We start from the raw sequence: 14,928 nt of genomic DNA on the forward strand, positions 1-14,928 counted from the left end.
ATGGGACCTCAGACTGCATGCAATAGCTAACAGTTAATGCAGATCAGATGACTCAAAGTAAAGGCATCAAATATCACTGACCATAGCAGGAACACATGGTATCTTCGAGAGAGAGAGAGAGAGAGAGAGAGAGAGAGAGAGAGAGAGAGAGAGAGAGAGAGAGAGAGAGAGAGAGAGAGAGAGAGAGAGAGAGAGAGGAAGAAAGAAAAGAGAGAGAGAGAGAGAGAGAGAGAGAGAGAGAGAGAGAGAGAGAGGGAAGAAAGAAAGACAAATAGACATGGAGAGAAACTTCTCTGCACCTTCCACCACCTCCTTACTGTTTGTTCAGATGCCTAATGGTTTATACCCTAGGCTTCTGGGGCTGATCTGGATGTTGGCCTTGGTGCTGGACCAACATGCCCCACACAGAGACCACATCTGCACACCGAGCCTACACCCCAGGAGAAGATGTACTACATGGCCCAGTGTCAACAGTGTTTAGATTCTAGATTTAGAGTGTAGACTATGTTTACACTGGCAGTTTAATACTAAAATTGTAACTACATATCTTATTTTTCCCCATCCAATATGAAGTGGTGGAGGATACAAGTTGCCCAGTCTGTCGCCTTTACAGTTGTATTGTGTTTTGTGTGTATGGGTGTCTCTCTTTCTGTTGTTTTCCTCACTGGCCCACATTGTGTTTATTCTCTGTGCTGTTGCTGGCCTGGCCTAACCTCCCTTACACAGGCAGGGGGTGAGGAGCAGTCTAAGAGGCTGCTGGTAGCTCCGTTAATCAGCCATCCACCATGCTGATTCTGTTCATAACCGTTTTTGGAAGAAAACAGACATAATTTTCAATTCATTCTAATGGAGTTTGCTGATGTCGCTAGGGCTTGTTGTTGTGGCTGTGGGTCAGAGCTAGCTAGCGCCACACTGGCTGTGGTCTGCCAAAGGCAAGTGGGCTACTGTAATGCGTCCAATCTCACTATAAAATCTCATTACCAAGTTAACAAAGGAAGTCACAGCAGGGGCGTAGCAAATTAACTGAGTTGTAAAATATAAAACTCACAGTTTTAAATGTTTCATATTCTTTGGGACATCAAAATGAAAGTCAGTGATACTGGGTGATATTATGGTTTGAGGAGAGAGCTCCAGAGGCCTCATTAGTTGCAGTAACTCAGTCAGTTGCTTGGTTCAATGACTGGTTCAATGACAACCTGAAAGTGAAATTCAATCAAACAATGTTTACACAGTCTACCTGATGGTAGTACCCTGCTGAAAAGAACAGCATAGACAAGCATACATTTCAAGCTGGTCCATGCTAGTCTATGCTGGTCAGTGCTGGTTTGAATCTGGTCAAGCTGGTCTGACCAGCGTGGTCTAGCTGGTCAAGCTGGTCTGACCAGCATGGTCTAGCTGGTTATGCTGGTTGACCAGCAAGGTCCAGCTGTTTATGCTGGCTGACCAGCATAGTCTCGTTCAGGGATGTCAAACTAATTTTCCCCCGGGGGCCGCATTCGGTCTTCAATGAGGTCCAGAGGTCCGCACTGAAAATGTGTAAATATTTCCTCGCCATCAAAATTTGCCAAAAATAGTTCTCTATCCATCGTTTTTGGAAACTTCAATGCTCCCTGACTCTCTAGCTTTCATTTCTGTAATTATTAGCGAGCTGGACACAGCAAAGAAACTGTACAAATGTAGGTCCATTATCATTTCTACACAGTTTCGATTTGGTTTTAGTCATTTTAAATTATACCTGTTGCACCACCGGGCGCAATAATACACGCCCATCATTATCATATTTCCAAGCATGCTCTATTGCAGTTAGATGTTTTGAATTGTTTTCTCTTCTATGAGCTAAGACTGGGTGTAGATTCTACTCCTAGTAGGGAGCTGGTGTATGGTGTTAAATTGGGACTATCTTCAGCATGATTCCCATTTTAAAAAATTCCCATAATTTTTTGGGGAATTCTTTTCACAAGGATTTGAGTCTCGTGTTCATATTTCACAACCTCCGCAGGCTTCTGGAGTTTCCTATGTGCGAGTCAATAGCAAAATAATACACTTAGTTTATGCTACATTATAGCATGCAAACAGTGTCTGATCAGTGATAGATTAGCAAATCAATAGATGAGCAAGGCCTACCACCTCCACTTATTTGCCCAGCCAGAGATCAAATAATCAAATATAGCCTACAGATGGAGATTCAGTGAAACAAAATCACATTGATTCATTATCAGACAAGTCTAGGGCTTTTGGATGGAATATAGGCTACTAGTCCACTTGTTATACTGGCTTTAACATGCTAGAAAAAATGTCTGATCAGTGCTAATAGATGAGCAGACTAGACTAAAGATTATCATGAGCACTTACCTCAATATGCCTAACATTTTTCCAGCCTAATTGTAACAAAATATTCAAACGGAGATTCAGTGAAAATCATTTTTTTACATTGATTGATTTATCAAGACGAGTCCCCACGGTTGTGTCAAAGCACCCTAACCCTAACCCTAACCTTAACCTTAACCACACTACTAACCTTATGCCTAACCCTTACATAAAATTACGACCATAAAGCACATTTTTGTTTTCATACATTTTTACGATAGCCTGTAGCCAATTTTGACTTCAAGGCTGTGCTATCTAGTGGAAACCATGGCGCTGTCCCAATAAAAATGGTGCTAAAATTATAGTTGACCACACGCGGCTGTATTGCTTTAAATTATTTAAATCGATTGGATGACTTTGGGAGTTTCAGTAAACAACAATTTGATACATGCCTTAAATTGGAACTGACAGCGTTTTAACTACTTTGCAGATATCAAACAAACAGACAATCATAATATCAGTCAAAAATATGTAATTCCCAGTTTATGCTACAAAACCAGATTTCTATGAGGTTTTAAAAATAGGTTATATTTTAATCAAAATCCCATGGCATTGTTGACAGAATAGATGTATGCAGTTCAATGCATGATTAATATATTTCTTGGTAGTCTAAAAACTATTGCTATCAGGTTGTAAATCACAGCTGGCCTGTACATTGTTTGCTACCTCCACCCATTCGGGGATGCACTGTTTCAGTTTCAATGACTCAATATTTTGGACAAAAAAACGGACAAATGTAACTAAGGCTGGGAATGTCAATACAAACAAACTAGCAATGGCAATGATCACAAGTCAGTTATAACGTGGCTAATAAACTAGCGTATCTATTTATGTAGCTATTTAGCAAGCTAAAAACCCGGAGCCTAACGTAAGCTAGCTAGCTGCTAGGAGGATAACATGTTATTGGAGGAGTGGGTGAGTGACCGACTTTTTCCCCTCATATAGTTTTTCGGAGGCTACAGCTAGAGATGCAGGTGTAATTTGGTTAGCTAGCAAGAACTGTGAATCTCTTTGCTAGCTAGCTAGTTATGCTGAACATATCTCTTGCGTTTGTAAATCACCCTGGCTATCTTTTCTGATTTCAGAGCACTCTCATCGGAGTGTGCCAGAGGGCAGAATAACTGATGAACGTGCAACACCCACTGAATATGACCGGTGTCAGTAAACGTTGGCAAAAAAATAATTAAATTGTTGCCAGCAGCACAGTTAGTCACTAACACTCTAGATAACATGTAAACAGCCTAACCAGCTCTGCATAGTGAGTAAAATGTTCAGAGTGAGATGTTCTCTCATTTGTGTCTGGAAGTAGCTAGCAAGCTAGCCAACATTAGCCAATATGTTGGGTGCTTGACTGCCGTTGTGAGGAACGCTTGCATCAACCCTACTCCTCGGCCAGAGCGTCCAGTGTCAATAGTGCATTATACAACGGGTGGGTCTAATCCTGAATGCTGATTGGTTAAAACCGCATTCCAGCCGGTGTCTATTCCACAAGTTACCACCAGCGAAATCTAAGACGTTAAAATGCCTATTTACACTGTTCCATATGACTGCATCAACCCAGTCAGGCACTATATAAACTTGATCTCCACTATAAAAATCATCTAGACATTATCTCACATTTCTTTTAGACTAACATTTAGTTTTCAACAGCGGGGATTTGTATAAACCTTGCTGTCTGTCTCTCCGACACCCGACTAGAATCACTACTCTCGGCGGGTCTGACCTAGAGTATGTGGACAACTACGAATACCTAGGTGTCTGGTTAGACTGTAAACTCTCCTTCCAGACTCACATTAAGCATCTCCAATCAAAAGTTAGATCTAGAATCGGCTTCCTATTTCGTAACAAAGCCTCCTTCACTCATGCTGCCAAACATGCCCTCGTAAAACTGACTATCCTACCGATCCTTGACTTCGGCGATGTCATTTACAAAATAGCCTCCAACACTCTACTCAGCAAATTGGATGTAGTCTATCACAGTGCCATCCGTTTTGTAACCAAAGCCCCATATACTACCCACCATTGTGACCTGTACACTCTTGTTGGCTGGCTCTCACTGCATATTCGTCGCCAAACCCACTGGCTCCAGGTCATCTATAAATCACTGCTAGGCAAATCCCTGTCTTACCTTTGCTCACTGGTCACCATAGCAACACCCACCCGTAGTCTGCGCTCCAGCAGGTATATCTCACTGGTCATACCCAAAGCCAACACCTCCTTTGGCCGCCATTCCTTCCAGTTCTCTGCTGCCAATGACTGGAACGAACTGCAAAAACCTCTGAAGCTGGAGACACTTATCTCCCTCACTAACTTTAAGCGTCAGTTGTCAGAGCAGCTTACCGATCACTGCACCTGTACACAGCCATTCTGAAATTAGCCCACCCAACTACCTCATCCCCATATTGTTATTTATTTTGCTAATTTGCACCCCAGTATCTCTATTTGCACATCATCTTTTGCACATCTATCATTCCAGTGTTAATACGAAATTGTAACTATTTTGCACTATGGCCTATTTATTGCCTTACCTCCATAACTTACTACATTCGCACACACTGTATATATATTTTCTGTTTGTATTTTTGACTTTATGTTTTGTTTACCCCATATGTAACTCTGTGTTGTTGTTTTTATCGCACTGCTTTGCTTTATCTTGGCCAGGTCGCAGTTGTAAATGAGAACTTGTTCTCAACTGGCTTACCTGGTTTTAATAAAGGTTAAATAAAAATAAAATAAAAATTTGCAACATTGTTTCAATATTCACATCTCCTGCTGTCCCATAGTATTGAACGTGTCAGGAGTTGGGACTAGACAGAAAGGCAGGCAGCGTTTCTCAGCCGGTCGAAATCATGAATCAGCTGGCATCCTTTTTATGGATACATACACTGCTCAAAAAATAAAGGGAACACTAAAATAACACATCCTAGATCTGAATGAATGAAATAATCTTATTAAATACTTTTTTCTTTACATAGTTGAATGTGCTGACAACAAAATCACAAAAAAAATTATTTATGGAAATCAAATTTATCAACCCATGGAGGTCTGGATTTGGAGTCACCCTCAAAATTAATGTGGAAAACCACACTACAGGCTGATCCAACTTTGATGTAATGTCCTTAAAACAAGTCAAAATGAGGCTCAGTAGTGTGTGTGGCCTCCACGTGCCTGTATGACCTCCCTACAACGCCTGGGCATGCTCCTGATGAGGTGGTGGATGGTCTCCTGAGGGATCTCCTCCCAGACCTGGACTAAAGCATCCGCCAACTCCTGGACAGTCTGTGGTGCAACGTGGCGTTGGTGGATGGAGCGAGACATGATGTCCCAGATGTGCTCAATTGGATTCAGGACTGGGAAACGGGCGGTCCATAACATCAATGCCTTCCTCTTGCAGGAACTGCTGACACACTCCAGCCACATGAGGTCTAGCATTGTCTTGCATTAGGAGGAACCCAGGGCCAACCGCACCAGCATATGGTCTCACAAGGGGTCTGAGGATCTCATCTCGGTACCTAATGGCAGTCAGGCTACCTCTGGCGAGCACATGGAGGGCTGTGCGGCCCCCCAAAGAAATGCCACCCCACACCATGACTGACCCACCGCCAAACCGGTCATGCTGGAGGATGTTGCAGGCAGCAGAACGTTCTCCACGGCGTCTCAAGACTCTGTCACGTCTGTCACATGTGCTCTGTGTGAACCTGCTTTCATCTGTGAAGAGCACAGGGCACCAGTGGCGAATTTGCCAATCTTGGTGTTCTCTGGCAAATGCCAAACGTCCTGCACGGTGTTGGGCTGTAAGCACAACCCCCACCTGTGGACGTCGGGCCCTCATACCACCCTCATGGAGTCTGTTTCTGACCATTTGAGCAGACACATGCACATTTGTGGCCTGCTGGAGGTCATTTTGCAGGGCTCTGGCAGTGCTCCTCCTGCTCCTCCTTGCACAAAGGCGGAGGCAGCAGTCCTGCTGCTGGGTTGTTGCCCTCATATGGCCTCCTCCACGTCTCCTGATGTACTGGCCTGTCTCCTGGTAGCGCCTCCATGCTCTGGACACTACGCTGACAGACACACCAAACCTTCTTGCCACAGCTCGCATTGATGTGCCATCCTGGATGAGCTGCACTACCTGAGCCACTTGTGTCGGTTGTAGACTCCGTCTCATGCTACCACTAGATGGAAAGCACCGGCAGCATTCAAAAGTGACCAAAACATCAGCCAGGAAGCATAGGAACTGAGAAGTGGTCTGTGGTCACCACCTGCAAAACCAGTCCTGTATTGGGGTGTCTTGCTAATTGCCTATAATTTCCACCTGTTGTCTATTCCATTTGCACAACAGCATGTGAAATTTATTGTCAATCAGTGTTGCTTCCTAAGTGGACAGTTTGATTTCACAGAAGTGTGATTGACTTGGAGTTACATTGTGTTGTTTAAGTGTTCCCTTAATTTTTTTGAGCAGTGTATAAAAGTGTATGTCCATTGAAAAAGGGTCAAACGAAACGCAGCTAATTTGCAGTCTTTCCAGCTTCAGTTTGAAGTGATTGTGTTACTGTTGCTGTGTTGTTGGCTAGCTCCTCTGACCAACAGTGTGCTGACGAGTGAGCACATGGATGTATTCAAATAAATGTCACTAGAAAACAGCTTAAACAAATGCAGCTACTTTGCTGTTATTCTGGCGTAACTTTTTGACGTGACTGTAAGTTAGCCGTAGTTGGCTAGCTAGCAAGTAAGGGATAAGAACGTTGTCAGATAGTATGGCAATGCAACATTTAGAACGAACGACTGGGTCGAGTCTATAGATACAGAACAAAAAGACTGAACGATTGGGTCCATAGATACCCTAGATTTGTGTCAGGACTATATCTTGTGGAAGGATAAATTAATCAAAATAACGTTTTTAATGAAAATATGTCAATCATTATTTTAATATGTTGGTAACCCAACAACACCCATGCCAATATATCCAACAAACACAGGCTTCTCGGGCATTATCACTTAAGTGTATGCTCTGAACGCTCGGAGAGCGGAATGCTCTGAATTTACGAACAGACAATCTGACAACGCTCTGAATTTATGAACGACCCAGAGCGCACTTTGACACACTGGAGGCAATTTACGAACACACCCTTAGTTGTCAATCAAATGTGTTTGGCATGATCAAATAGGCAGGCAGGCAAGTTCCCGTGCAGATGTCAAAACGTGGGTTGGGTCAAGCATGCATTGGCAGGCAAGCTGCAGAAGGAGGAGCAGGCTATTATTCCCCATCATTTTTCAGTGCAATTGTTAAGGCCAACTAGTTGAACAAGTTTGAGAGGGGTTGTTTAATGTTCCCTGGTTAGATTTTAGCTCATCATGCACTGGGTAGCATTAGTTGTTGAATTAGTTGTTGTTGATGTACATAACTGAGGGAGAGCGAGCCTACCTTTTTATGGTTGTTTGATCAATAGGACTGTAAAGTTCCCAAATGTGGTATTTACATTTTTGCAGAAATCCATTCAGGTGTATTTTTTGGCTTTTGGCGAATCTAATGATCTAAAGTCGTGCTGTTGCTACTGCCTGTAAACACACAGTCCAGTTCAAAGTGAATGATGGCAGGCCCATGTGGCAAATGGCTTAATTGCATAAATGCCTACTGTAGCTCTGATTGGCTATAGCGCACACGAATGCGTGGACTCCGGTCCTGGAAGAGACAAGATGTTTTATTCAGTTTTATTTACTGCAGTGTCTATTAATTGTCCAAATGCACGACCGTTTCCCCACTTTATATTGCTATAGAATTTTCACAAATGCCTTACTCTACGTCATTCCCAAACATTCTATGAATTTATGACAACGTGAAAATGACCATATCTAAGTGCTCGCTTGTTAGAATGTATTCATTTTTTATTGTCATATTCTTCCTGGGGGTGTATATGAACATATTTTTTTAACATTTCATGTTGCTAAAAGACTGTCAGTTTCACTTTAAATGGCATTAAGTGTCACACCCTGATCTGTTTCACCTGTCTTGTGCTTGTCTCCACCCTCCACCAGGTGTCTCCCATTTTCCCCATTATCCCCTGTGTATTTATACCTGCGTTTTCTGTTTGTCTGTTGTCAGTTCGTCTTGTTTTGTCAGGTCGTCTCAGCGTGTTTCCTGGTTTTCCCCGTGCTCTAGTTTTTTGTTTCTAGCCTTTCCGGTTCTGACTGTTCCGCCTGCCCTGAACCTGCCTGCTGTTCTGTACCTGCCTAATTCTGACCTGGTTTATAAACTTCTGCCTGCCCTGACCCTGAGCCTGTCTGCCGTCCTGTACCTGTCGGACTCTGACCTGGTTACGAACCTCTGCCTGTCCTCGACCTGCCCTTTGCCTGCCCCCCGTGTTATAATAAATGATCTGAGAACTGAACCATCCATCTCCTGTGTCTGCATCTGGGTCATATCCTGAGTCATGATAATTAGCCTGCTTAATTTCAATATTTTCATAATTCATTGCTATTCATTACCACAGTAATTCTTTATGGATCCATCCAATTGTGGTTAGGAAAACGTGCATGCAAAGTGGGGGTCTTTATGAAGTGATGGGCGAAGTAACATGCCTCGCAAAGTTTAGAACTTCCACGAGGATGGTAACATCTTAGCAACAGCCACTTGCCTAGCAACCATCATTATGAAGCTTAAAATCTCATGAACACGCATTGCTTACGCTGGACTTAGCTATGACTAGTATTATTTTTGGTTGGTGCAACAGATGTAAATTCTGATCTCGGACGTAGCTACTAAGCCCAACGTAGCATTTAAGACCAACTTTTTACACCCAATTGGAGCAACCGGCCCCTGGTGACCAGCTTATGCTGGTGATGATGGTATGTTGGTGACCAAGCTGGTCTATGCTGGTCCAGCATGGTCTAGCTGGCAAAACCACGCCCATCATTATCATATTTCCCAGCAATCTCTATTGTTTGTTTCAATATCTTTTCATTTTTCTAAACTAATCCAATCTGTTAGGTGGACTTATTGCACCTTTTACTGAAATGGTTGTTCCAGTTTACATTTTACATTTTAGTCATTTAGCAGACGGTCTTATCCAGAGCGACTTACAGTAGTGTATTTAATTTATTGTCTTAAATAATTAAGCACTTTGATGGTGGTTTTGCTGGTGGCCAGCTTATGATGTCATCATCATACCAGCATCACCAGAATGCCAGCATAAGCTGGTCAGCAAGTGTAGAAAGCACAATGAAGGCTAGTCACCAGCAAAACCAGCACTATAGTCCCCAGCATATGCTGGTTTATGCGTTCTTCGACTGTCCCCATAGGAGAACCATTTTTAGTTCTATGTAGAACCCTTTTGGTTACAGATAGAACTATGTGGGTTTCCACAGAGGGTTCTACATGGAACCCAAAATGGTTCTACCTTGAACCAAAAAGGGTTCTACCTAGAACTAAAAATGGTTCCCCTATGGGGACAGTTGAAGAACCCTTTCTGAACCCTTTTTCTAAGAGAATGGGGAAAAGAGCTACTAAGTAACCTTCTCCAGCATCCCTGGGTTTTGAACTTAACTTCTTTATAGTTCCCTATGAATTTATAGGCTCAATTCAATCAAACATGCATTGCACTATCATGGTTTTGGTAGAGAGCCCTTGAGACTTAATTATTTACTCAGGGTTTTGTCAGTTTTGCTTGGTTCCGTGTCTGGAATGCCTGTAAGTGAGCACAGTAGCCTATCAGAGAAGGCTAGAGGAGGGACATAATTGCCTGTTAATTGGTCGAAGAGATGCTTGAGAGGTTAATGTGAACTTCAGGGTCACATGAGACAGGGATGAGCCTGTGGAACCCACGTGGTTTTAATATCAAGAAATCTAATCATAGCGTCATGTGACGGAGAGAGAGTCCCATTTCCATGGTTACATAGTCATGGACATAGGATATACAGTTGAAGTCGGAGGTTTACATACACTTAGGTTGGAGTCATTAAAACTCGTTTTTCAACCACTCTACACATTTCTTGTTAACAAACTATAGTTATGGCAAGTCGGTTAGGACATCTACTTTGTGCATGACACAAGTAATTTTTCCAACAATTGTTTACAGACAGATTGTTTCACTTATAATTCACTGTATTACAATTCCAGTGGGTCAGAAGTTAACATACACTAAGTTGACTGTTCCATTAAACAGCTTGGAAAATTCAAAAAAATGATGTCATGGCTTTAGAAGCTTCTGATAGGCTAATTGACATATTTTGAGTCAATTGGAGGTGTACCTGTGGATGTATTGCAAGGCCTACCTTCAAACTCAGTGCCTCTTTGCTTGACATCATGGGAAAATCTGTAGAAATCAGCCAAGACCTCAGAAAAAAAATTGTAGACATCCACAAGTCTGGTTCATCCTTGGGAGCAATTTCCAAACGCCTGAAGGTACCATGTTCATCTGTACAAACAATAGTACGCAAGTATAAACACCATGGGACCACGCAGCCGTCATACCACTCAGGAAGGAGACGTGTTCTGTCTCCTAGAAATGAATGTACTTTGGTGTGAAAAGTGCAAATCAATCCCAGAACAACAGCAAAGGACCTTGTGAAGATGCTGGAGGAAACAGGTACAAAAGTATCTATATCCACAGTAAAACAAGTCCTATATCGACATAACCTGAAAGACCGCTCAGCAAGGAAGGAATCACTGCTCCAAAACCGCCATAAAAAAAGCCAGACTACGGTTTGCAACTGCACATGGGGACAAAGATTGTACTTTTTGGAGAAATGTCCCCTGATCTTCATGAAACAAAAATAGAACTGTTTGGCCATAATGACCATCGTTATGTTTGGAGGAAAAGGGGGTTTCTTGCAAGCCGAAGAACACCATCCCAACTGTGAAGCACGGGGGTGGCAGCATCATGCTGTGGGGGTGTTTTGCTGCAGGAGGGACTGGTGCACTTCACAAAATAGATGGCATCATGAGGAAGGACAATTATGTGGATATATTGAAGCAACATCTCAAGACATCAGTCAGGAAGTTAAAGCTTGGTTGCAAATGGGTCTTCCAAATGGACAATGAACCCAAGCATACTTCCAAAGTTGTGGCAAAATGTCTTAAGGACAACAAAGTCAAGGTATTGGAGTGGCCATCACAAAGCCCTGACCTCAATCCTATAGAAAATGTGTGGGCAGAACTGAAAAAGCGTGTGCGAGCAAGGAGGCCTACAAACCTTACTCAGTTACACCAGCTCTGTCAGCAGGAATAGGCCAAAATTCACCCAATTTATTGTGGGAAGCTTGTGGAAGGCTACTCGAAATGTTTGACCCAAGTTAAACAATTTAAAGGCAATGCTACCAAATACTAATTGATTGTAAGAAATGAAAGAAATAAAAGCTGAAATAAATAATTCTCTCTACCATTATTCTGACATTTCACATTCTTAAAATAAAGTGGTAATCCTAACTGACCTAAGACAGGGAATTTTTACTAGGATTAAACGTCAGGAATTGTGAAAAACTGAGTTTAAATGTATTTGGCTAAGGTGTATGTAAACTTCCAACTTCAACTGTACATGAGGATGATGCATGGATCGTCTGTCTCACACTGACTATAATTAAATCAAAATGTATTTGAAGTGTACTCATACACAAATCAATATTACAGTGAAATACACAATCAAAAGACATTAACCTCTTAAGGATCGGACCCTTTTTTTCAATTTTCGCCTAAAATGACATACCCAAATCTAACTGCCTGTAGCTCAGGACCTGAAGCAAAGATATGCATATTCTTGATACCATTTGAAAGGACACCCTTTGAGGTTTGTGGAAATGTGAAATTAATATAGGACAATATAACACATAAGATCTGGTAAAAGAAAATAGAAACAAAAAAATATGCAATATAATATTGCAGTTTAGGCGCAACAGGGAGTACAGGAGGGGGCTGAACACGCACCCTTGTGGGGCCCCAGTGTTGAGGATCAGCGAAGTGGAGATGTTGTTTTCTACCTTCACCACCTGGGGGCGGCCCGTCAGGAAGACCAGGACCCAGTTGCACAGGGCGGGGTTCAGACCCAGGGCCTCGAGCTTAATGATGAGCTTGGAGGGTACTATGGTGTTGAATGCTGAGCTATAGTCAATGAACAGCATTCTTACATAGGTATTCCTCTTGTCCAGATGGGATAGGGCAGTGTGCAGTGTGATGGCGATTGCATCGTCTGTGGATCTATTGGGGCGATAAGCAAATTGAAGTGGGTCTAGGGTGACAGGTAAGGTAGAGGTGATATGATCCTTGACTAGTCTCTCAAAGCACTTCATGATGACAGAGGTGAGTGCTACGGGGCGATAGTCATTTAGTTCAGTTACCTTTGCTTTCTTGGGTACAGGAACAATGGTGGCCATCTTGAAGCATGTGGGAACAGCAGACTGGGAAAGGGAGAGATTGAATATGTCCGTAAACACACCAGCCAGCTGGTCTGCGCATGCTCTGAGGACGCGGCTAGGGATGCCGTCTGGGCCGGCAACCTTGCGGGGGTTAACATGCTTAAATGTCTTACTCACATTGGCCACGGAGAAGGAGAGGCCACAGTCCTGGGTAGTGGGCCTCGTCGGTGGCACTGTGTTATCCTCAAAGCGGGCAAAGAAGTCTATGATTGTCTGTAGACCCTCCCACATACGTCTTGTGTCTGAGCTATTGAATTGCGACTCCACTTTGTTTCTATACTGATGTTTTGCCAGTTTCATTGCCTTGCGGAGTTAGTAGCTACACTGTTTGTATTCTGCCATATTCCCAGTCACCTTGCCATGGTTAAATGCAGTGGTTCGCACTTTCAGTTTTGCATGAATGCTGCCATCTATCCACGGTTTCTGGTTAGGGTAGGTTTTAATAGTCATAGTGGGCACAATGTCACCTATACACATCCTGATAAGTGCATACATATATATATATATTTTTATACTGGCCCCCCGTGGGAATCGAACCCACAACCCTGGCGTTGCAAGCGCCATGCTCTACCAACTGAGCTACACGGGGCCCAATCCTAGACTAAATTGCACTTTTAAACTGGACTAGCTGAAATGGCATTTCTCAGACATGGTTTAAAATATTCTCAGACTTGCCATAGTCTAGATTTTAAAAGTCTGATTTCCAGAAATACGATTACAGTTAATCTAGATCTAAGTGGAGGCTTAAATTAAACCTGGCCAAAGGCAGGTTTAACTTCAGATTAATGGATGTTGGCCCCCAGGTTGACCTTGGCAATGGAGGAAAATGGATTACCTGGATTATTTCAATGATGATCAAAGAGCACCACCAAGGCCAGACAGAAGTGCAGTTATAGACAGGAGCAAACCACTGAATTAATTTGATTAAATCAATTTCCTTGACCGTTTCCGCTTGAGCCAAGGCTTTCATCTGACTCTCTTAGGGGAAGGCCCATCCCTCCTTCCCTACAAGTACTGATCACCTTGAGGTTTTTGGTATGGGGAACCTTCTATCGTGAAACAGGAGATTTGTGTGGTGTAAGTGAACCGACTGAATGCAGAATAGTCCACAAAGTCTACAATGCTATATGTGAACTGAAAGACAATTACATAAAGTTCCCTGATGCTGCTGCCCAAACCATCTACAAGGTAGAGTTCTATGAATATGGGAACTTCCCTAGATTCATTGGCTGTATAGATGGATGTCATATTCCCATCAAGTGTCCCTATACAGCAGATGCTGAGGAGTACAGGAATCGTAAAAACTGGTTCTCAATAAATGTACAAAGTGAGTGCACTTCCAATTTGCAGTTCTCCAACATTGTTGCACGTTGGAAAGGTGCAACTCATGAATCAAGGATTACCCTATACTCCTCTTTGTCTGCTCAGCTTGAAGGAGGACAACATAGTGGAATCATCATTGGTGACAGTGGCTATGCACAGACCAACTTCTTGTTCACCCCCTATCTTCAAGCAATAGGACCTGAGCAATAACGGTACAACCAAGCACGGTACAACCAAGCACCAGAGGTGCAGTAGAGCGCATGTTAGGTGTATGAAAGAGTAGTTTCCAGTGTCCCAGAAACACACTGCACTTTCAACCAAGAAGATGCTGCTGTGTCATAATTGCAACAGCAGTGCTTCACAATTACCTCAAACAGCATGGCTGCCCAGATCCTCGCATTGAAAATGAGGATGACCCAGAAGTTCCCATGGTTGAGGCAGACAATGACAGAAATGGTCTAGACTGCAGAGATGCTTTTGCTATGCGGCACTTTCACAACAAAAATAGCTCAAACAATAGCCATGGATTGGTAACAAAAAGGTTTTTAATTCACAAATGGAAATATCGGGATCCTGAACTGGTGCTGGTTTGAGAAGAACATTGGTACTGCTGCTGCTTCATGTTTCTCTCCTCCTCCTTCATAGCCAACTCAACATGAAGAATTTGCTTCTTCATATCATGGTCTTCTTTTAAATACATTAGTTTGTGCTCATGAAATTCCATTCTCATGCATGCTCAGCCTCTTTCTTTGTCTTTATCCTCCGGCCTGGGTTAGTGGCACAATCTTCCCTCCTGGCTGCTGCAGATGTAGTGGGCTGACCTTCATTCTGTCTTAT

The 14,928-nt window shown here is 42.8% G+C and overlaps 1 pseudogene across 1 annotated transcript; it reads left to right on the forward strand.

Annotated features, from left to right (window-relative positions):
• Positions 1 to 395: 395 nt before the first annotated feature.
• On the forward strand, positions 396 to 14,684 carry LOC311135295 (putative nuclease HARBI1; annotated as a pseudogene). The gene is made up of 2 exons: positions 396 to 449; positions 13,726 to 14,684. The product of its transcript is annotated as a putative nuclease HARBI1 (transcript).
• Positions 14,685 to 14,928: the final 244 nt, after the last annotated feature.

The sequence above is a fragment of the Coregonus lavaretus genome (genome assembly GCF_964263955.1).
Source record: "Coregonus lavaretus genome assembly, chromosome: 9".
Classification (NCBI taxonomy): domain Eukaryota; kingdom Metazoa; phylum Chordata; class Actinopteri; order Salmoniformes; family Salmonidae; genus Coregonus; species Coregonus lavaretus.